This window comes from Sphaeramia orbicularis, chromosome 17, assembly GCF_902148855.1.
Source record: "Sphaeramia orbicularis chromosome 17, fSphaOr1.1, whole genome shotgun sequence".
Taxonomy (NCBI): domain Eukaryota; kingdom Metazoa; phylum Chordata; class Actinopteri; order Kurtiformes; family Apogonidae; genus Sphaeramia; species Sphaeramia orbicularis.
In genome coordinates, this window is record NC_043973.1 from 49,853,389 (window position 1) to 49,878,978 (window position 25,590).

Genomic DNA, 25,590 nt, shown 5'->3' on the forward strand with positions numbered 1-25,590 from the left:
GATATGAAGTGGAATATGTTCCATTATTATCCTGAGAATGAGGGGCTTCATGAGAGATCCACTTTAGTCCGAGGATAGAAGATCAGGATGTAAAACAGGTACCATTTTGGTTTTGAATATGCATACTAGGAAGACCAATGTGAAGAGATACCAGGTCAATATCAAGATGTAAAGAAGAGATTCCTAATATTATTATTAACTTTTCTGGAGCTGAACCTGAGAAAATATAAGCCACCAATATTTTCTTTATTTTTAAGACACATAACAGAGGTGCCTGCATTGAATATGAAGAGGATTTTAATGATACATGTTTTTTTTGCCGTATACAATAACCCCTAAAGATCTTAAATTACTTTAGTGGCAACTTCCAAATGATTTTTTTCCTCTACATTTCCAATAATAATAATAATTATAATAACAATAATAATAATAATAATAATAATAATAATAATAACTTTATTTCTATAGCACCTTTAAAAATGAAGTTTACGAAGTACTTTTTCAGACAAAGCAGAAGGGCACAACAGCAGAATACAAGATGCAAGCAAAGACACTAAAACAGAAAACAACACAATAACAGAGATATGTACAGCAAACGCAAAAACATGACACTTCAAATAAACTGAGTGAATCGGAGTAAAGAGGGCAGGGATAACGTAACACGATGCTGTCAAATCAATGCAAAAATGTAGTGAGATAAAACAACATCATGTATGAGGACATAAATGAATAACCAAACAGGCTTAAATTAAAAATCAAGAATTAAAAGGGACAAACAACACATAAAGGCAAGTCTATAAAATGTGTTTTAAGTGATTTAAAAGATGTCACTGAGTCCTCATTTAACCTTCCCCAAGTGACTGATTGCTATTTATTGTGTATTATCCTCTGCATTTTGCATTTTTCATGTAGTAAATCGTGCATTTTTCCATATTTAATTCACTGATCATGTAGATAGGACTGCAACTAACGATAATTTTAATGATCGATTAATCTGTAGACTATTTTAATAACTAATCAATTCATCGGATAAACACAAAAGACTTAATTCTCAAAGATCGGTATGTAACCCAAAACAATACAGGCTGCAGACTGTTGTGTCGAATTCTACTCCCTGCCAAAAACAGCTCCCCCTTCCTAGTCAAACTAGTATTATATTTATTAGTTCCAGTCAATGATATGTAATGTTAGTGTGGTGGCCTGACAAACGGAGATGGAGGAAAATGTTATAATTGCAACGATAGTGTCTAACTAGGTAGTGGGCTAAAGAAATTGTGATACACAGGTCATCTTAAGGTAGGTTTACATTATGTTCGTGGTGGCCACAGCAAGCCCAAAATGTAGTGTGCACGGGATTTTGGCCATTTTTTTCTCCATATTCAAATTTTGTTACATAAACAGCACACTGCATTTCAGGCAAACGGGGCTGCCATGGCAACTGGGAATATAACATAAACATAACTTTAAAAATCTGGCCTGGAATCCGAAGCATCGGCCACACTGCTCTGTGTTTTCCTCTGTTACACTACACAGCGTCCAGGCATGCCTCATTACTAATGTGCTCATGACCCAACGAATCAACTGCCGAATTTGTTTGCCAACTCTTTTAAAAACCGATTTGGATCAATTTAATCGATTTGTTGTTGCAGTGCTACACGTACATGTTCATTAAAGCTCAGAGTAAAGTCAAAGGTTATTATGTCAGAACAAACAAAACTGAAGAAAAAGTGGCATTTTTTAGTAAAATATATCATTAAATGAACCACAGTCAGTTATCAAACTCAATGGGTTTTACTGGTGAATCAATGTTGTAGAAGATGATGGTGTTTCCACGGTAACTACGGAGCCTCTGAACATCCAAATGGGTCATATCTGATGACCATGAAAAGATGGAAAAACTACCTTTTACCTGAAATTTTTATATATATTTATTAATGATTAAACAAGTATTAAACATTTTAGATCAGTAGATATTTTTGGTCGCTGGTGGATGTTTAGGTCTTGAAAGATTAACCACAAACTGTGAAGTGACTTTAAAGTGCTGTTTGGGACAAGTACTAGGCTCAATGTGATCTCAATCCCAAGCAAATCAGCCATGTCTATAATACAGGGGTGTCCAGCCCTGGTCCTCGAGGGCCGGTATCCTGCATGTTGTAGATATTTCTGTCTTCCAGCACACCTGACGGTCATTATCAGGCTTCTGCAGAGTTTGATGATAGGCTTATCGTGTGAATCAGGTGTGTTGGAAGAGGGAAACATCGAAGACATGCAGGATACCGGCCTTCGAGGACCAGGATTGGACACCCTTGCCTATTTTAAAATGAGGTCTAGTGATAATATTAATTCTGTGTGGTTTGACATCTCTGTGATTTGGTGGAATTTTCCGTCTTTTTCTGATAGCACATTCATTCAGTCATATTTCCTGGTTAGGAACACTAGTCGCTCTTCCATTGACCCTCAAATTGTGCAAATATAACTTGAGCATAAAAATGTACCTAATGGAAAAACAACAATTTCGTCAGAAGTCTCATTTTTCAATTAAAAGTTTTCGCGCTGGCAAGAGGTGGTTTTTTGAGCGCAGCACAAATGGTATATCACACAAAACTGCAATGGAAAGAGCTTTTTCGCAACTAGACTCAGGTGAATTAAAAAAACGGATGTTGATGGACGTTACAACAAGCGAAGTAGAAGGAGAAGAAATGTCGCGATTTGTGTGGACACTCCAGGAAACCCAATCACTTTTTCAATTTAGTGTGAGATAGAGGGGTAATATATAATGATAATGAATACATCTGTAAATCAACACCGTATTTATGTTTGTCTCCATGTTTATGGAATGACTTCTCGTGTCATCTCGCGATAATAAATAAACAAATCGTCGCTTTTGTGATTTAATGGAAAAACCGATATTACACACTTCTGTTTTTTCGACATTCAGTAAATATCGGTAAAGTTTTGTGCAGATGTCCAGTGGAAAAGCCACAAGTGACAGCCGTGCTGGTAATGATAAGTTAAAGTAGTTAAAGTGTCTTGCTCAGGTTGTGATACAGCCTGGATATTCACTGAAAGAGCACACTTGAATCCTTCAGAAAAACAACATCTCAACAGATAATGACATGGATGACATGATGACAGCTTCAGTAGGAATATTCTTCTATTTTTCCAACAGTTACATAGAAGTATTGAGCCTGTCCTTGACATCAGAACGAGGGAATATGTCAGTAAGTTGGAGTAAAAAAATAACTTTACTATCCTGTGTGAGTGCGAATCGCATGAGAATGAAATTTAAGTGTTAACGTAATGTTGGTTATATTTCTTATTGACATGATCGGAAGCACAAAAAAGGGTGATTCTACGACAGTGTATTAGGGCCATGTAAGAAAATAAAAACACTAGGAGGCAAGAAAGTCAGTGAGGTCTCATTTTTAGGTTTCAGTTTATTCACATATTGGAATTGTGAACAAAATTATGACTAATGCACCTGATTTTCAAACACAGCACCGATGTTTCGTAATATAAATGACATTAATATTTGGACTTAACAGAAAAGAACACAGAACCAGGTCATCATGCTCAACTAGAAGGTCACTCAGTAGATTGAAGACCTCCACCAAGGTTGTAATTCGGTTGCAATCAGAACAGTGATAACAAGTGGTACCAAGAACAACAAACCCCGCCCCTCGCACGTATTGTAGCTTATTTTGGCATCGATCCAGCTGACATAGACAGCATAGACAAATTTCGGCCATTATAAGTAAATGGGGGAAAAAAAGATTTTAAAAGTTCATAAAAAATATGAACTTTGACCTATTTATCCCAAAAGGTAATGACATCTATTCTGGGTCACTGGCAAACTGAATGGTTTTTGATACATTTTGGTACCTGACACTTTTCCAGCTTTTTAGACCCAATAATAAAAGACAAATTTAGACATATTTCCCCCTAGGATGTACCTAATGACGACCTCAGATAAATGCAAAGAAGTTATACTCCTGCTCTGAACCATCCCAAAATTAATGAATTTTCAATAAAATATTAGGGCCAAAAATGGGACCAAAACTGGGACAGGAAAAGCTACTTAGGTGTCAATGCATTTGATCTGGAAAACATGGCTGGAAATGGTCTTTTATACCACTATAAATAAATACACTGTGTAAAATTTGTTGATCCTAGTGGTTTTTCTAATCCAGACATACAGGTTTTTCATGAATCTCAGTCTCATTCCAGTTTCATACGTAACATCGTGTCCACTCATGTTACACGCAGAACCTGCCCATTTAAACACAAAAATCACAAATGATTTTGCAACAGCAGTCTTATTTTTTAAACACTCTGCCTTGCATAATTATTTAAATTCCCAAAATGTACCTGTGAGAGAATAAAGAGATATTCAAAAAAGTAGTAGCGCGTAACTTTTGTGTCCTTTTAACCGTGTTACATGCGGATTTTTGCATAAAAATAATTTTAAAAATGTGTTTTATCTGAAAAATAGTTTCTCTTTTATCTCAGTAAGTTTTTTTTTTTTTTTAAATAGACCCAAAGTGCTTCCAAACTTGCTTCGTAGCATTACTCTAGATCTTATTAGAATTTGTAGCCCCGTGTCCTGTTTTTAGGTTCCAGTTTCATAGAAGCACCCTTCTATAAACCCAATTTTGTATGAATTCAACCAATAGTTTTGCTGCTAAAGTGTTAATAAACAAAGAAACAAACCAAACCAAAAACAATACCCCTTGACTCCCCTTCAGTAATAATAATAATAATAATAATAATAATAATAATAATAATAATAATAATAATAATAATAATGATAAAAATCAGAGGAGAAGGGAATGAGTTCGCCTAAAAAGCTGAATTTCCAAACACTAGCACTGATCTGCATGTGATTTGCTATCTGTGATGTAAGTTGTGGGAGGAATGCTGTCATCTGGCTGCGATCCCAATGATTCTGCCTCTTAACCTTTCATTGAACCGAGCTGTTAGACTAGATAATGCTCTACACTCCCAAGCACACAAATAGTCGACATTTTGCAGTGTCAGCTATTGGATTCCCTTGATGATTGAAGATCTGTGCTAAACTGTATATTAAAGGGACGGGAAGACCAAAGCAAGGCAAGTGGGAGTAGAGGAGAACTGAAGGAACAAAGCAGAGAAACAGTGAAGTTAGTGAGAACAAAGAGAGGGAAAAGGAACATTTACTGCTGAATTGGATTTTAGAGGTAGAGCCTTGTCTTTTTATCCATGTTGTTACGTCGCTCGTTGTACTATATCTATTCTGCTCCAGTGGGAATCTAAAACCGCTACATTTAGGTCCTTTTTACCCATAAAGACCCAGTGCTACTTCTGTGACAGTTCCCAAGTGAATTTGTCTCTATTTCTACCTTTCATAACTGATTTATCACCAATTTTTTTTTTTTTTTTTTACATTATCCTGTATTTTGCCTTTTTTGGTGTAAATCATGTATTTTCCTATATTTAATTCACAGATCATGCAGATTTATATTCAAACTCAGAGCAAATTCAAAGTTAATTACATCAAAACAGAAAAATGAAGAAAAAGTGACATTTTCAGCAAAGTTATTGCTTCCTTCCGAATGTCATTGATCTAGCTCCATGGGTTTTATTGGTGAATGGTCCACGAGGATGTCATAAAAAAAGTCACATTTATATTAGTGTTTGTTTGTTCATTTATTTCGAATATAACATTAAAACCAAACCACAAAAAAATTGTGTAAAAAGAAAGGAAAACATTCTAAAAGGTTGATGATGATGGGTGACGTTTAACCCTCCGGTATCCAGGTACACCTTATAGGCACACTTTGCACTTCGTTTTAAAAAACGTCATATTATTTTTCACAAGTTTAAATAATTTTAATAATTCAAAAGTTGTTCATTTTTGCATGATCTTTAAAATTCTGTCCACAAACTCAAATGTGCACATTGTAAACAAAAGAAAATGACCAGACTAGCATCTGTCTGCCAAGTGTGCATAAAACGCACTATTTCTAACATTTGATCTGTATGATTAGGACTGAGCTGGATTTACAAAAAGAAAATCAAATTAAAGCAGAAAAATAAATCAATATATAATATTTAATAGTTTGATTTATAGGTGTGCATTTTATGCACACTTGGTGACAGATGCTAGTATTTTTGAACATTTGACCTAGCGCCAAAAATAATAATGCAAATTAACCAGTGTTGGAGTTAATCATTGACATATGCCAGGATGAAAAAATCACATAATATGTGATCCACTTTTTATGGAGTATATTGAAAAAAAAAATTTTTTTGTGTTTTTTGCATCCAAAAAAAATGGTTTGTTTCCATTACAAACACAACATTTAAAGGGTTAAAAAATGTGATAATTATTGAGTATTTGGTATTTTTATTTACGGCTCAAGTTGATGAAATAGAAAAAAGTGTAAAAGAATTAAAAACAAACTGTATGACAATTTTTTTTGACATTATTCCACATGTGTGTGAAAAAGGCACACTTGGTGCTTAGTAAGGGCCTTGCTGGACGGGATACCGGAGGGTTAATTTATAATCTTCCGTCCCTTTATCCCTATCCTAAACTCCTATGTCAGATCCCATCACTCAAAAATCTTACATAAATCAGACTAAATTCCGACTAAGCACAAAACACAGAAATGCTGTACATGTCAAGGATAGACTCAGTGTTTTTCAAAATCACCCTCATCTGACTTCCAAAGCAAAGTTACAAATACAGATAATTGTTTTCTAAATTAAAAGTGAATCAGATGTAGCCTGAATAAGCCTAAGAGTAGACTTTTATTGAATTTATCTATGCAAACCCAAGTTTTGCATCACCATCTCTATACAATTAGGTTACCTAGGTTACCTATTGTCATATTAAAGACCTCTTGTGACTTGTGAATTGTGGTGGAAATTAAGTAGAATAGCTAACTAATCAGAAACGAAACAAAACAAAGAGTGACATGACCAGTTCTAAAATGCGACAATGATAAATGAACTGCACTTATATAGCACATTTTCTACACCATCATGGTGCCCAAAGCGCTTTACAAACCCTCACATTTACCCATTCACACAAACATTCATACACCAGTGGGTGACTGCTGCCACGCGAAGCACTGCCAGACCCTACTGGGTGCAATTTAGGGTTCAGTGTCTTGCCCGAGGACACTTCGACATGTGGACAGTCAGAGCCAGGATTCAAACCACCAACTCTTCGGTCATTGGACGACCCGCTCTACCAACTGAGCCACAGTCGTCCAATGGACGCCCAATGGATTGTTGACTGAAGAGAAAAGCTGGAGAAACGACAACCAGTGTTAGCAACAAGGTAAAGACAGTTCTGTTAGCATTGAGCTGTTAGCACCATTTTTAATATACTGCAGACTTAATTTGTACAAAATGTAATAATCTTGTAATATAGGCTGTTTCAAAAGTTTTTTTTGTTTTTGTTTTTTTTAGGGTGGGAGTGGTAAACTGGGCAGCTGGCTAGGTGGTCAATCAATCAATTAATCAATCAATCAATCAATCAATCAATCAATCAATCACATTTTATTTATATACTGCCAAATCATAACAATAGTTATCACATGACACTTTCCATATCGTTGGTCAAAACCAGACTTTAAGCCAATTTACAGAAACCCAACAGAATCCTCCAGGAGCAAACACTAGTGACCAGTGACAGTGGAGAGGAAAAACTTCCTTTTAACAGCAGAAACCTCAGGCATAGTTTCTCGAGCACATCGTCCATGATTTTTTTTTCATGATAAAGTGGTGCTTGGTTTGAAAAAGTTTGAGAACCCCTGTTGTAGACACTACGGAGCCTCTGAACGTCCAAATGGGTCATATCTGATGACCATGAACAGATGACAAACTGTATTTTACACCGATTATTTACATGTTTTGATAGAATTAGTGGATCAACAGGTATGAAACAGTTTAGATCAGCTGATGGTTTGTGTCACTGGTGACTCTTTAGGTCTCTACGGGTTAAGCCTAAATATAAACATATGACAGTGGTGATACCAACTCATGAACATTTCAAAAAGAAATCAGATCTTAGACCGAATCTCTCCCAGAAGAAGTCATCTGAGGACTTTTGGAAACTTAAACCCTCTTAAACGTTCTTTCTCCAGGGATATCACGTCATATCACACACACACACACACACACACACACACACACACACACAAACACACACAGCACGTGTCACATCACATCAAGCAGTTTAACATCAGAGGTCTGCAGAGGCTTTTATTTCCGACTGGCCTCCAAATCAGAACAGACATGTCAGCGAACTTTGAGCATGAAACTTTGCCAGCCACGTCTCTTATTTTAGAAATGAGATAAGCATTAAATCCATGCTCATATTACATCGGTACACGTAGTTGAAAATAAAAAGCCAGTGGTTGACTCTGCGAAGAAAGTTGCTTCGTAATTGCCACAAAAATGAACCAAACTGATGCGTAAAAATAATTTCTAGAGCATAATATGTGACCTTTACACACTCAAATATCTAAAAATGACCTATGATATACAGTGGACTTCCATTATAATATATGTTTTTGGAAAAATCTGTAAAAGTTGCCTCGTAATTGCCACATAAATGGACCGAACTGATGTATAAAAATCATTTCTAGAGCATAATATGTGACATTTACACACTCAAATATCTAAAAATGACCTATGATATACAGTGGACTTCCATTATATTATATGTTTCGGGAAAAATCTGTAATTTTACCCATAAAGACCTGGTGCGACTTGAATTTTTCTCTATATTTACCATTTCTTAACTGATTTATCAGCATTTATTGTAATATTATCCTCTTTATTTGGCACATCTTCAGTAAAAATCTGGTATTTTTCTATATTTAATCAACTGATCATGTAGATATTCATTAAATCTCAGTGTAAATTCAAAAGTACTTTTATCGGAAGCAGAGAAAACTGAAGAAAAAGTGAATTTTTCAATAAAATAAGTCATTAACTGAACATAAACTTAGTGTCTCCATCCACTGTGATTTATCGAACTTCATGGGTTTTACTGGTGAATCAATGTTGTAGAGGATGATAGTGTTTCCATGGTAACTACAAAGCCTTTGAACATCCAAATGGGTCATATCTGATGACCATGAAAAGATGAATAACTGCATTTTACACCAATTATTTACGTGTATTGATAAGATTAGTGGATCAACAGGTATTAAACATTTTAGATCAGCAGATGGTTTTGGACGATGATGGATATTTGGGTCTTTATGGGGTCATCTGGACATCTCCTAGTGATGTAATTCAACATCTGTAGAAAAGTAATAGTAATTTTTATTTTTATTATTCTTGGTTTTTTTTGTTTGTTTGTTTTTTTCCTCTCATTTGTGTTTTGTATCTCATGTTGATATCTGTTCTTTATTGTTACTTGTGGCATTGTACCCATGGTGCCATTGTACAATAGTGCCCTCCTGTGGTGCAACAGTGGCATTGCACCCGTACGCCCTCCCGTGCTGCAACACATGTCGGACACAGAACGTCCATTATAGTAGAATATGTTTGAAGAAAACAATAAGAGTACATTATGACCTAACTGCACATTTATTTGTATGGATATAAAAAAAAATCCTGCATGCAATGTGTGTGCAGTAAACATGCAATTATGTGACAATGTGCTGTAATAAAAACATGTGAAATTGAAAAGTAGTTGTAATAATATTAAGAATATTATTATAAACTTCCATGGGCAAGGATCCCGGATCTGAAATTTCTTAAATTTGTAATACAGTTGATCGTCAGTGGTGTGGATCCAAAAGCCCCAAAAACTAAGACCTGAAGTTATTTTTGTCTACATTCAACCCTTCCTAAGTAATTCATCACCATTTATTATAATATTATCCTCTTCATTTTGCACAGGAAAATACCTAATCCTGTGAAAGTTACGTATTTTTTATTCTATTTCTACCAAACAGTCGACTTAGATCTCTGCCATGTCAGGAATTGATTGACAGGTCTGTATGACAGCTCGCTCATCTGCCAGTCACACTTCCTGACTTTTGTTTTATATAATCATATGCATTTATTCCTGACAGAGAGCTCGACTGTAGTTGTAGTTAAAAGGTTCAAACAATAACACTGTAAAATAGTGGTGGATCTAGAGCATTTTATATTTATATGTGGGAATCCCTGTATATACATCTGGAAAAACGATCCACAAAAATACTTATATATTATAATATTTATTGTTATATCATTCTCCGTATCAACCCTTTGTATTCTTAATGCTTAGCAAGACCAGCGTTTGAACAAAACAAAACAATGCAGCTCTTAAAAAGTAAATGTATCAAATAAAATAATTTTCTTTTTTTTTTAATTTGGATTTTATTGAAAAAGGTCACAAAATATCTTCAACATTACCATTCATACATATGTTATCTATTACAGCCTTTTTTGTATTTCTTATTTTATCCATACAAAAGTGTAAAAGAAAAAAAAAATGAACATATGAACTGGGTGCTTACAGTTTCAGTATCTCTCACCAAATAAAAAAAAATGATTTTCACAAGAAAAACATTGTGCTCTTTAAATGAAAACTAAAAATTGCCTCTAAGGTGAAGTGAGGTGAAGTTCGCCTAAAAGTGTGTTAATTAAACACGGTTATCATGATAATTAGAATTTAAACAGTAATACTAACCGTTGGCAATTTTATTGCGGTTTATCGTTATAGCGGTAATCGTTACAACCCTACACGGGTCACAGCAAACATGCTAAAATGGATTGCACAAGCTATTTTCCCCATTTGAAAGACTTAACCCTCGGTGCATCCTGTTAGAAGATAAGCTTCAACATAGAGAGTTCCTCTTCTTTTTTTGTCAGACAGGTAGAAAAAGTTGATTTCTTTATCTTTAACCCTTTCACGCATGAATTATGAGAACCTTAATCAAGATTTTTTTTTCCTGAGTGTTTTTATTCCTCTTTAGGCATGAAGAAAAACAATATGATTTTATTTTATTTATTTATTTATTTTTTTATGAACCTATTTTTCATGGCGTTACAAAAATGTCCACTCAGCTGAACACCATGCGTTTAATTTTTGAAGCTCAGAAACATGCATTTACTGACATACTGTGTGAAAACTATGAAATAAAAACATTTTTACCCTCCTGAGACCCAGCAATGCATTTTTGTCCTCTGTAAGGAACAAAAGTCTGGCAGTTTTACTTGCAGTCCATTGCATAGAACATTCCATTGAAAAATAAAATAAAATAAAAATAATAATAAAAAAAAATTATCTGAAAAACAAACAAACAAACAAACAAAAAACTGTTCTATTATGCGGTTTCCAATCAAGATAGTTGTTTAATAGAAAAAGCTAAAATTTTCATTTTCCTGGCTCTCAGGAGGTTAATGCTGCTAATCTGATGTTCTCTCACATTTGAACATACTATAATACTAGTCATTACTCACTCAGATAATATGCAAAAAAAAACAAAAAAAAAGCAAAACTCTGTTAATTATAGTCTAATAACAATTAGTAAATGATTTAGATAAAAGAACAGGAAAGTTACAGGAATGTCATTGTATGGGACGGTGCATAAGTGTCCACTGTGTTGGCTGATATGGAACTAAAACAACAAAATCCATGAGAAAATCTACAGAATAACTGTCCACTGCAGTGACCACTATGCCTGAAAGGGTTAAAGTAGCCAGTATGAACCTGATCAGAAGCTTAAGTGAGTTTTTACGTGCACAGTCAGGATTGCACCCGTTTTTTCATGTGCAAACCTTTAGTAAATCAGGCCCTATGTATTTTGTTGTATTTTGGATTGAAACTACCTGCTGTGTGTTTAAAACATTGCTCACCTAACATAAGCACAAAATATGGGTCAATTATAAAATTCACTAGGACGCACCAGTGGAACTTTGGTTGAGACGCAGAGAAGGTGAACAGATGGTATCAGAATATACGCTTCCATCTGTGAATCACGGGAGAGGAGGTGTGATTGTGCCGTGTGAATAAAAAAAAGAGAATTAATCAAACATCGCAACGATGTGTCATTGAGAGCAACCCCATCTGGGTCAAACGGCTTGACCTCGCAATGAAAACGGCAAAATGGGCCAATAAGTGTAGCATAAGTCTGATAATTCTGCCACATGTCACAGCCACGTGAATAAGTGCAGAAATGAGGAAGAACTGACGGTGGCTAAATGTCATCATTAACACTAACACACCAGGGTTCTTGGCCTATTTCTAACCAGTGTCATGGAATTTCATTTTGTAATATTCGTAACCCCAGCCAAATAGTTTTAGTGCCCAAATAACCTTTAGTCATGATGCTGTCAACAGTAATGCACATTCAACACCCTCAGTAGTACTTGTGCACCTAAATTTGATGACATTGTAAATGGATGCTCCAGACATGAAGTAACACAGAATTATTTAGTGAGAACAAAACATCATAATTTGTTGGAACTTTCATAAACACTGAGCTAAACTATAAACTCACCATGTGACACTTTGACTTTTTAATAGCAGTAGGTGTTGCACAATGTATGAACCCTTTCAGGCATAGTGGTCACTGCAGTGGACAGTTATTCTATAGATTTTGTTGTTTTAGTTCCATATCAGCCAACACAGTGGACACTTGTGCATCATCCCATACAATGACATTCCTGTAACTTTCCTGTTCTTTTATCGAAATCATTTACTAATTGTTATTAGACTGTAATTAACTGAGTTTTGCTTTTTTTTTTTTTTTTTGCATATTATCTGAGTGAGTAATAACTAGTATTATAGTATGTTCAAATGTGAGAAAACATCAGACTAGCAGCATTAACCTCCTGAGACCCTGGAAAATGAAAATTTTTAGCTTTTTTCCATTAAACAATTGTCTTGATTGGAAACTGCGTAATGGAACAGTTTTTGTTTGTTTGTTTGTTTGTTTTTCAGGGTTTTTTTTAATTTTTTTTTTAAATATTTTTTTTTTTTAATTTATTTTTTTTAATGGAATGTTCTTTGCAATGGACGGCAGGTGAAACTGTCAGACTTTTGTCCCCTACAGAGAACAAAAATGCATTGCTGGGTCTCAGGAAGTTAAAAATGTTTTTATTTCATAGTTTTCACACAGTATGTCAGTAAATGCATGTTTCTGAGCTTCAAAAATTAAACGCATGGTGTTCAGCTGAGTGGACATTTTTGTAACGCCATGAAAAATAGGTTCATAAAAAAAAATAAATAAATAAAAAAAAAATCAGTCGCATTGTTTTTTCATGCCTAAAGAGGAATAAAAACACTCAGGAAAAAATATTGATTAAAGTTCTCATAATTCATGCATGAAAGGGTTAAATTGCACACAGTTTATTGTGTGGATGAGTGTGGTACAGATTTCTGTCCGTTACAACATGACAGTGGTGTCTGGCGTCCAGGGACATTCATGTGGACACGGTGGGGGCTGGTTGAAAGAAGTCACAGCTCCACATCTCATGTGTCCACCATTGGCTTCCCATAGAGCACAGGTGTCAAACATGCGGCCCGGGGGTCAAATCTGGCCCACCAAAGGGTCCAGTCCAGCCCTTGGGATGAATTTGTGAAATGTACTTTATGAAGTTTCCCTTGGCAAAGCACATTTGGTCAGCACCAAAACGCAGCCAGACTACCATTCTCCTGGACAAGACAAGTAAAAAAAAAAAAAGAAAAAAAAAAAAAAAGAACCTGGTTAAAGTCTGTCACAGGTAAACCGTCAGACAAAATTATACATAACACTGTATCTGCAGTTGGACATGGGCATTAAATGTGTTTAAAGTGGAATTAAAAAGCATTACATTAGATTTGCTGATACCTACAGAAACCCTGAGGATAGTGTTTTAATGAATGGTGATAAATCACATATGAAAGATTAAATACAGGGAAACATTTCTTTAGAAGTTGCCATAAAATAGTTCCAGGTTTTTAAAATGGTGTAATTTGAAGAGACAGCACAAATAAATAAACAGCAGAATGAAGAAATACTAAAGGGAAATGTTCAGAATTGTGAAAAACTGAGGTCGAATGCCTTTTGTTGAGGTGTTTTGTACATTTGTGACCTCAGCTGTATATTATTGATTAATCTGTGTTATGATGAAATGACATTCAACCATAACTTCAAGACATGACGATAAGTCGGTCTCGAAAATTTCAATAAGTTTCATCAAGTGCAATTGCAAAACCCATCAAACACGATGATGAAACAGCGTCTCAAGAGGACCAGCCCAGGATAGGGAGACCACGAGTCACCTCTGCTGCAGAGGATAAGTTCATTAGAGTTAACAGCCTCAGAAATCACCCATAAACACCACCTCGGATTCGTGCCGACATCAGTGCTTTCCAGAGTTCAAGCAGAAGACATCTCAACATCAGCTGTTCACAGACTGTGTGGATCAGGCCTTTATGGTCACCGTTCTGCAGAGAATCCACCTCTGAAGACCACAGTGAGAGGAGGAAGGTAGTTCAGATTAGACCAGGGGCTCTCAACTGGTCTGGACCCACTATGATAAGCCAGGGGGGTCAAACTCATTGGAGTTCAGGGACCACATTCAGCCTAATCTGATCTAAAGTGGGCCGAGACCAGTAAAATAATAGAAATAATAGGATAAGAACTGATAAATACTGTCAACTCCAAAAGTTTCTCTATGTTTTTGAGTGAAACAAAGTAAAATTCCATGATGAAAATGCTTACATCTACCAACCGTACTTGAACATAACATGAGCAAATACGAACAACCGGCAAATTCTTAAGAAAAAAAGAGCAATGTTAACGATATTACACCTCAGTTGATCATTTCTACATGTGTATGACAACTTAAAGAATTTGTAACAGGCAAAATATTGTTAAAATTCCACATACTTCTCTACAGACATTTCAGATTGTTCATATTTTTTGTAAAAGGATAGTCTGTAAATTTAACTTTTTTTTTGAAAGTTTTACTTTTTTTACACTAAAACAAAGAAGAAAGTTTGCCGTTTTCATTATTTATTAGGTTATTATGATAATATTTTGCTAGTCTGATCCACTTTAGATTGAAATGACCTAAAATGATTTGAACATCCTTAATTGTTCATATGTTCAGTGTAATTTTTGCATTTCACAAATTCATCCTAGGGGCCGGATTGGACCCTTTGGCGGACTGGATTTGGTCCCCGGGCCGCATGTTTGGCACCTGTGTGATAAGCCATGACCCAAATTGATAACAGTTAAACTTCTCAAAGAGATTTAATAAAAAATATGGTGTGTTTTGAACCTGAGATAATACAGAATATCACAGTATGTCAACACAAGACATTCATTCATTCATTCATTTTCTGAACCCGCTTTATCCTCACTAGGGTCGCTTGGAGCCTATCCCAGCTACATAGGGGCGAAGGCGGGGTACACCCTGGACAAGTCGCCAGTTCATCGCAGGGCTGAACATATAGAGACAAACAATCACTCTCACATTCACACCTATGGGCAATTTAGATTAACCAATTAACCTATTAGTGCATGTCTTTGGATGGTGGGAGGAAGCCGGAGTACCCGGAGAGAACCCACGCAGACACGGGGAGATCATGCAAACTCCACACAGAAAGGTCCCACCCCCCGTCGACTGGTGTTGGAATCGAACCCAGGACCTTACCTTCTTGCTGTGAGGCACGAGTGCTAACCACTGCACCACCGTGTCGCCCTCAACACAAGACATGTTGACCAAATTGACCAACAGCAATAATTGCAAATTGACCAACATTTTAACCAAAACTAAAAAAAAACGTACTGAGTTAAATATTAAAAGTGCATTCAGTCACTTATTCAAGAATTAAACACACTGAGGTTTTCTTTCTTTCTTTCTTTCTTTCTTTCTTTCTTTCTTTCTTTCTTTCTTTCTTTCTTTTTGTCTTTCTTTCTTTCTGTCTTTCTTTCTTTCAATTTGTTTCGTGCAGAAGAAAAAAACAAAACTTTTGTGAATACAAAGAAATAATACCAGCGCAAATAAATCAATAAATCAAGAATGAAAAATACAGACTAGAAGTCGACCAATATATTGATTTTTTTTCAATGTCAGCCATCTGCCTTAATTTTTTTTGAAAGCCGATATTTGATCAGTAGTAAAAATATTGTAAGATATTTGATCAGGCACCTGTGTGGGCAACACTTGAAGTTCAATAAATGTTAAAGGAGTACTATGTGCACATGTATTAAGAAATTCATTTATGTTGCTGCATAAAAATCTTAATTATCTGAGTGTTTCAATTGTATTTTACAGTCAATGTGCTTTAACCTTAACCTTTTTAGGTGGTCTTTGAGTGATTTTTGGGTATTTTTTTTAGGTGGTCTATGGGTTATTTTTAGGTGGTTTTTGAGCGATTTACCACCATTTATTATAATATTATCCTCAGTATTTTGCATTTTTTCAGTGAAACTCAGGTATTTCCCTGTATTTAACCTCCTCAGACCCAGCTCTGGGTTTTCTGTCCACATTTGTAGACAAGAGTTTCACAACGTTATACAAAAGAAAAGAAAACTGTCCACCACAAAGGACATTCCATAAACATTTTAAAAACTGCATCTGAAAAAACAGTTGCCTCATGATGTTTCCAATATAGGCACTGATTTAATAAAAAACAAAAAAAAAAGCTGGTACTTTGCTGACATTTCCTGGGTCTCAGGAGGTTAAAAAAAACTAAAAAAAAATTGGCTTTAAATATTGGCCGCAAAACTCGGTTGTAAATATTGGCCATTGACTGACCAGATTTTTTAAAAATCGGCATCGGCCTTAGAAAAACCCATATTAGTCGACCTCTAATAAAAACAACATAGCAATTGCCATGTACACTTGTGATAACAAAATAAATGCAATATGTTTGCTCAGAAAGGAGTGGGAAGAAGAAAACTTATTAAATCCCACCCCCACCTCTCATTTGTACAACATAACACAATACTTTTGCATCCTTAATAATAACATTACATCTGTGTAGAATCATAATAATGTAAATAACAGATTAGGAAAACTGATGTATATTACACATGCGGTCACAGAAAAAATTATTAGACCATCAAAAGTCATCAAAAACAATAGTTATGCAATCCAGTCCTAACTCCTGTGTGTATCATGTGACTAAAACAGACAGAAAAGAAAACATGGAAAGTCTAAAAGCACTGTTTTTATCAGTACAATGCCGTAGACACTGATGTAAGAACTGAAGTGATTTTGGTTTTTATCAAGCAAACCTGGAAAATGGATAGATATCAGCTCTGAAATTAAACCACTATGAGCTGTTTTTGTTGTTATCATTATATTTGTCCAAACAAATGTACCTTTAGTTGGACCAGGCATTAAAATGAACAAGAAATTGAAGAAACAAGGTCTAATAATTTTTTTCTGCAACTGTAGTAACTATGTAATTGATAGTCAGCATAACGTATAATACAATATATATCAACAATAATTACATACTCACAATGGTAAATGGTAATGGTCCTCAATTTAGGTAAAATCAAATCTGATGTAGTTGTTATCATACCTGAATTTCACCATGATATGAATCGAGACTTTTCATTCTTTTACGTTATGAAATGTCTGGTGTTAATTAGCATTACAGCTCATTACCGCCACCTACTGTTGGGGAGTGTGAATGGACAGCACTCAGCTCCATAAAAAAAAAAACACAGGATTGGTTTCTTCACATTATTTTTTGCCCAGACAAAGGCCCATGACCCATTGAAAACGGGTTTGTGACCCACTTTGGATCCCGACCCACCAGCTGAGAATCACTGGTTCAGAGCATAAAAAAACAATGAAGGAAAATCTGTACTTTGGTTAAGACGCTGTGAGGGTGAACAGATGGCGTCTATATACGTGGTTCTACTGTGAATCATGGAAGGAGAGGTGAGATGGTGTGGGGGGATTTCAAGGCGCACTTAACCCAACATAGCTACCACATCAGATTGCAGTAACATGCTATCCCATCTGGTTTGATTTACCGGAAACATCATTTATTTTTCACCAGCATAATGATATGGGTATATATAAAAGCCATTATACCAAGATGAAAAGTGATGGAGAACTGCGGTACATGAGCTAGCTTTCACACTCCGACCTAAACCCAACTGAGGTCACATGGGATGAGTCTGACTGCCGTTCAAAGTGATTTGCATATACATACACATACACATATACATACACATACACATATACATATACATACACATATACATACACACACACATACACATACACATATACATATACATACACATACACATACACATACACATATACATATACATATACATATACATACACATACACATATACATATACATACACATACACATATACATATACATACACATACACACATACATATACATACACATACACAAATACATATACATATACATACACATATACATACACATACACATATACATACACATACACACATACATATACATATACATACACATACACAAATACATATACATATACATACACATATACATACACATACACATATACATACACATACACACATACATATACATATACATACACATACACAAATACATATACATATACATACACATACACATACACATATACATACACATACACATATACATACACATATACATATACATATACATACACATATACATACACATATACATATACATACACATACACATATACATACACATACACATACACATATACATATACATATACATACACATACACATATACATATACATACACATATACATACACATATACATACACATACTCATATACATACACATACACATATACATATACATACACATATACATATACATACACATATACATACACATATACATATACATACACATACACCTACACATATACATATACATACACATACACATATACATATACATACACATATACATATACATACACATACACATACACATATACATATACATACACATACACATATACATATGAACTCCTTCAGGTTCTAACCCATAGTTTCATAACGGAGGTTCATCTAAATCACACCATGTGATTGTATGTTGTAAAATGGTTTTACAAAGAAATTCGTTCCAAAACCACATCTTCATCAAGTGCATTACATGTGTTTTTGTAAATTTCATCTGGTTTACCTGTAAGTAGTTGGTCGTACAGAGTTGTTGCCAATCAAGATAGTATCAATATGTTCAGAGTTATTAGATATTATGTGCAGGATGCTAATTACGAAGTGGGTCCTTTGATGAATCCAAGTTTAAAACATATTTGGATTGATTTTGATTGTTTAAAAAAGAGAAAAAAAAGTACAAAATATGAAAGTGTATCCAAAGTTCCCTTTACGTGCATCAGAGCATACAAGGGAAATGTATACAAAACTAAAAACATTAAAATAAAATAGGCATCTTCAATAAAACTTTATCATTTGCAAATAGAATAAAATAATGGTGACTCGTGAGTGATTTTTAACCCTGTAAAGCCTGAACCATTAAATCATTGAAAGAAAATTCCAGTTCTTTGAAACTGGAGCCTTTATTAGTCCTTCTGAACAACCCCAATTCTTATTTTTATTTTTTCAAATATCAATTTCCATGCATGAGTTTCAATTTTGTATCATATTTGATACATCAGGTCTCAATGCTCAAATATTATTATTTTTGAACAAACAAAAACATAATATAACACAAACATGTTGAACAAATTGGTAATTCCTTTTCAAAATTGGCAAAGTTCGTCCTCTTTCCCCATTAATGACAGGCTTGTAGTGTCAGTGGAAAGGCCTCTGGTGAATGAATTCCTCCTGGTGGATTATCTGTGTATTGCATGTATCTAATTGTAAATTGTAAATTCGCACTGATCATGTAGAGAGCTTCAAAACTCATGTATCAAATATGATACGTTTGGTGTTATTGAGTTACATGGCATATATTCCAAGAACATCAAAGTTAAGAGCTTTAGCAATTCTATTTTTGAATTTTAGTTATAAGTGTAAAAGAAATTATTTAATCATATTTTCCAAAATTTTTTGCTGCTATTTGCGATCCTCTTCCTCATCAGTAAAGTGTTCAGTCCGAAAACGATAAAGTGCAAATAATCCCAAAAAGCTGTCATTTTACATTGGTCTTATTTATGTAAAAGAACAAACTTTTCATATTTGACTGTGTAAAATGTACACAGTAAAATATAATATTATAACATTACTAGTTAAGGACCATACTGTGACCAATTATTATTCTACATGTCATACACAGGACTTCCACAGACATTATAATGTTCCTGCTTTGTATTCAGTATGCATTCTGTGGGTCAGTTTGATGATCAACCTTTAAGCCATTTAATGACATTTAATGAATATTAATAATAATGTAAAATAACATGTTTAATAATAAATAGTAATATGAAAATAATACTGAATGCACAACACTATGACTGACTAAAAGGCCACATAAGGATTCAGAATAGTACTGTGAATGCTTCCTAATACCTACAGTCTGTTAATACATCCATACCTTTGTGCATGTTTTACTGTGATTCTTTGAAAAACCAGGCAGACAAAGAGTCAAAAGCTGCTTTTGAACAGTGAAAGACAAAAACAAGCATCAGCATACAGGCAGACACAGACCATTGAGGAAAAACCTGATGCATTTGGCTCCCACGGGACGTTAATATAGAGAAAAGTGTCAAATCAAAAGGGCTACAGAATGAGGACGAGGCGCTTCTTCATGTGCACTGAACTTCTGAGGAACTTGTCATTTGTACGTTGATTTATTGTTCTAAAGCAGACGTTAGGCACTTTGCAGATTTGGCGAATGGTGAGACAGCAAAGGTTGATATGCCCGTATGTCTGTGATTCACTGGTGAATAACATTGTTTGGAATAAACAGAGTATTGTCATGTTCAGTCAAACTTTTCTCGCTTTTGTTTGACTTTAACTCATAAAGACCCAAACATCCACCAGTGACCAAAACCATCTACTGATCTCAACTGTTTAATACCTGTGGATCCACTAATCCTATGGATGTAAATACTTACTGTAAAATACAGTTTATCATCTTTTCATGGTCATCAGATATGACCCATTTGGACGTTCAGAGGCTCTGTAGTTACCATGGAAACATGTCATCTTCTACAACACAGGTGTCAAACATGTGGCCCGGGGGCCAAATCTGGCCCGCCAAAGGTTCCGGCCCTGCAGGATGAAAGTGCACAAATGAACCTGAACAGTCCAGGTTGTCCAAATCCTTTTGGTTCAGGTTCCACATACAGACCAGTGTGACCTACAGTAACAATAAAAACACAATAATGTTTAGTATTTGTTCATATTTCTGGTGTAATTCAGTCCTTCCAGAAAATAATCTTTAAAAAAAAGAAGAAGAAAAGAAAAGAGAAACAAACAAACAAAAAATTGCCATTTTAACAGTATCATGATATATCGTGATATATCGTATCGTGATCCTAGTATTGGGACTTGTACCGTATCACCAGATTCTTGCCGATACACAGCTGTAGTCATGTTGCCATGCACTTGTTGTCTGTGTTGTGTTTGAAGTGCATCAGACTCCACTGGACTTAGAGGTGGAAATCCTCCTCCTGTCATGGGTCTGCTGTGACCCCTGAGTCAGTTTCTTTGCAGAAACTCTCTCCTCGGCTACACCTCCACTCCCCTGTGCCCGGCATTGAACCGAACCCTGTGTTTCCCTTGTGTCTCATTCTGATCCTGGACTTTGCTTGTTTTGTTCCCTCATATCCACCTCCCTCCCTGGTTTTCAACCTCCCTACCGGCCTATAATCCCCTTTCTTGTTTTCTGTGATAAACCCACTGAACCCAGGCTGTCTGCCCACCTTGCCGTCTGGATTTTAGGCCTTTCTCTGCGCTCACACAATGAACCTGACATTTCCAGTCTTTGGACTTTAATGTTTTATCATCATGTCTTCAGATTATAGACCTTAGTGGAAAAGTCGGTTTCTGCACAAACATCATTATCCACAAAGAAGCTGAAAACATCAATGAACAAGAAAAGAACTTGTCTCAAGTTGAGGGGGGGGGGGGGGTTAATAACAACAACTGACATTTGTAATCAACCTCATCTGTACTAATTAGAACTGCACTTAACTCTTTATACCAGGAGCGTCAAACATGCGGCCCATGGGCCAGAGCTGGCCCACCAAAGGGTCCAATCTGTCTCAAACAATAAATTTGCAAAATATAAAAATGACAGTTTAACAGTGTCAGAATCCTTCAGGGGTCACATACAGGACAATTCCATTTCAACTGGACTGGACCAGTAAAATACTAGCACAATAACCTATAAAGAATGACAACTCCAAATTACTCTCTTTGTTTTAATGTGAAAAAAGTCAAATGATATGATGAATATGTTCACGTTATAAAAAAATGTGAATAACATGATCAAATACAGTCACCCATAAAGTTGGAATCAAATATTATATCATGAAATGACTGTGATATTGTGATTTATTCTTGATAAAGTGTAACTGGGGCTCAGTACACAACCACTGAACCTGGTCACAGGTGATACTGATGTGGTTAAATAGGAATAAAAAGACAAATGTGTCTGAAAACAAAAGTAATCCAAATGTATGGACAACAATGTATTAAACAACCTGAAATGTTTGTTGAAAAGTAAGTGGACTTTTAAAATTGTTACTAAATGTTTTATTATTTATAATTTATTTCATTTTATTTTGCTCATCATCAAATACATGGTACACAAACATTATGTCACAAGAGAAAAAATAATATACATTAAATAATAACAAAATTCATTGAAAAAGGTAAAACTGCACCTGTTTAGATCTTCTGTGAACTGTAAGTTGTAATGCATGTGTGTAAATGATGAGCTGAGGCATCACATTATTAAGACTGCACTTATTTTCCTGAAGAAATTTCACAAAATTAATGTTTGTACATTTTACTTTTTTTTGTTTTAAAGGATAGTTTATAAATGTAATTGTACTTTTTTTGTGTGTGTGTATGTATATATATATATATATATATATATATATATATATATATATATATATATATATATATATATATATACAGGGTGGGGAAGCAAAATGTACACTGAACATTTAGTTGTTTTTTCTCAGCAGACACTACGTCAGTTGTTTTGAACCCAAACATATACTGATGTCATAATCATACCTAACACTATTATCCATACCTTTTCACAAACTTTGCCCATATGAGTAATCAGGAAAGCAAACGTCAAAGAGTGTGTGATTTGCTGAATGCACTCGTCACACCAAAGGAGATTTCAAAAATAGTTGGAGTGTCCATAAAGACTGTTTATAATGGAAAGAAGAGAATGACTATGAGCAAAACTATTACCAGAAAGTCTGGAAGATACTATTAAAGAAGAATGGGAGAAGTTGTCACCCCAATATTTGAGGAACACTTGCACAAGTTTCAGGAAGCGTGTGAAGGCAGTTATTGAGAAAGAAGGAGGACACATAGAATAAAAACTTTTTCTATTATGGACATTTTCTTGTAGCAAATAAATTCTCATGACTTTCAATAAATTAATTGGTCATACACTGTCTTTCAATCCCTGCCTCAAAATATTGTACATTTTGCTTCCCCACCCTATATATATATATATATATATATATATATATGTATATGTATATGTATATGTATATATATATATATATATATATATATATATATATATATATATATATATATATATATATATATGTTATTATACTGGATAACAGTGTGACTTGGCCAAAAGTCCATCCTGCTCTGAACACTTTTGCATCTCTCAATGTCACTCACTTGCACATTTATCAAATTCACCTACTGGACACTTCATTAATTAATTAATTAATTTATTTATTTATTTATTTATTTATTTATTTATTTATTTATTTATTATTATTATTATTATTTTTTTTATTTTTTTTTTTTTCTGTCATGTTTTTTGTCACTTTAACACATTTCATATATTTTTAAATATGTATATATTTTATTTTTCTATTGTTTTTGATGCCCATTGTCTTGTGATGCTGTACATTTGAATTTGAGGGATCAATACAGTATATGTTATGTTATGTTATGTTATGTTATGTTATGTTATGTTATGTTATGTTATCTTATCTTATCTTATCTTATCTTATCTTGCTACGTAGATTAACTTAGGTTGTATATAACTGCTGAACTAAAACAAGTGGTGCCAGGCACAACAAACAAAGATGTTTAAAAAAATCATAAAAAATTTGCACTTTTCCTACTTTTCCCAAAATGTAATGAGATCTATTCTGTGTCACTTCCAATCTAGAAACCCAGTTTGGTATCAGTGGAACCAGTACTTTTGCTGTTACAGTGTTAACAAACCAACAAAGAAACAAATGGAACCAGTAACAGTACCCCTTACCTTCCCCTTCGGGGGGCGGGGCCATCAGTTTAAAACCTACTTTATCGTCTCAACAGAAGTAGTAAAATTTTTCGCACTTAACAGTAACATACCGACTGAGTTCAACTCCGTATGTGCACGCTAACGCCGCTGTTGGCATGACTCAGTCTTATTTTTAACATGAAAGTGAAGTCGTACTGCAGCTCTGATAGAAATGGCTCTCCTCTCTTTCCTTTCCGCTCTCCTGTTGCTCTCTACTGTCTCTGGCAAAACGCCGATCAGTTAAATCCTCCGAGGCTCCCTTGCTGCCAATCAACCCTCTTCCCGTTCCTTTTCCCCTCACTTAACCTCACTAGTCTATGTGTCAGCCAAGTGAAACGCACTGTGAATTTTATTGATCCGTGAGAGGTTTTAAACTTGGCTGTTTTTTTTTTTTTTTTTTTTTAAAGTCACCAGTTTCCAGCAGAGAAAATCAGCTCTATCACATTATTCCCATGTAGCTCAGGGTGCTTGAGTTTTCCTTTATTTTATTTTTTTCCTGTCTTAGCCAGTCTGTTAAGGTGAATTACCATATGTCAAGCAGTCGGTCTGAGAGGATTTCCTTTCGGTAATGAGTTCAGCCGGATAAACACAAGATACAATGAAAGATTATAACCCAGAGACGTGTGGAGGGTCTGTTAAAAAGGACTACATATGGTGTTAGGTTTGACTGGGCACAAATACACAGTATAAATGCACAATCTGACCAACACGGATTAAAATGACACCTGGGTTATTAGTCGTATACACTGTAAGCCTGCACTTTGTATTTACTAAAATGCTTTAAATACAATGCACTTAAATGATTTCAGTTTTATTATATTACTATAAAATGTTCAGTATATTCTACTAATTTGTAGACATAGTTGAAAGTATGAAAAAGTTTAAGTTGAATGGATTTAAATCACTCAGTTTTAGTCCTGACCACACCTTTTTATCTGTGCATTGCATTATGGGTATTGGGCATGCTGTTGAAAATGTGTTCTTTTTCTGTGCAGGGGTTCAGCGGGGTTGTGGTGTTAGTGTTCATTTGGACTGAATGTGTGTATGGAAATGTTTATTGGCCTTTTTGTGTTGGTTTTTGTATTTTTGTAGAGCTGCACCATGAGTGAGAGACATAGGACGAACAATGGTTTTACTGTTCATCTACAAA

At 34.9% G+C, this 25,590-nt stretch overlaps 1 protein-coding gene across 1 annotated transcript in view; it reads left to right on the forward strand.

The window, feature by feature from the left end:
• The window catches only part of LOC115437735 (cadherin-12-like), a 291,164-nt gene that overhangs the window by 170,710 nt on the left and 94,864 nt on the right, over positions 1-25,590 (forward strand). The window lies entirely within an intron of this gene.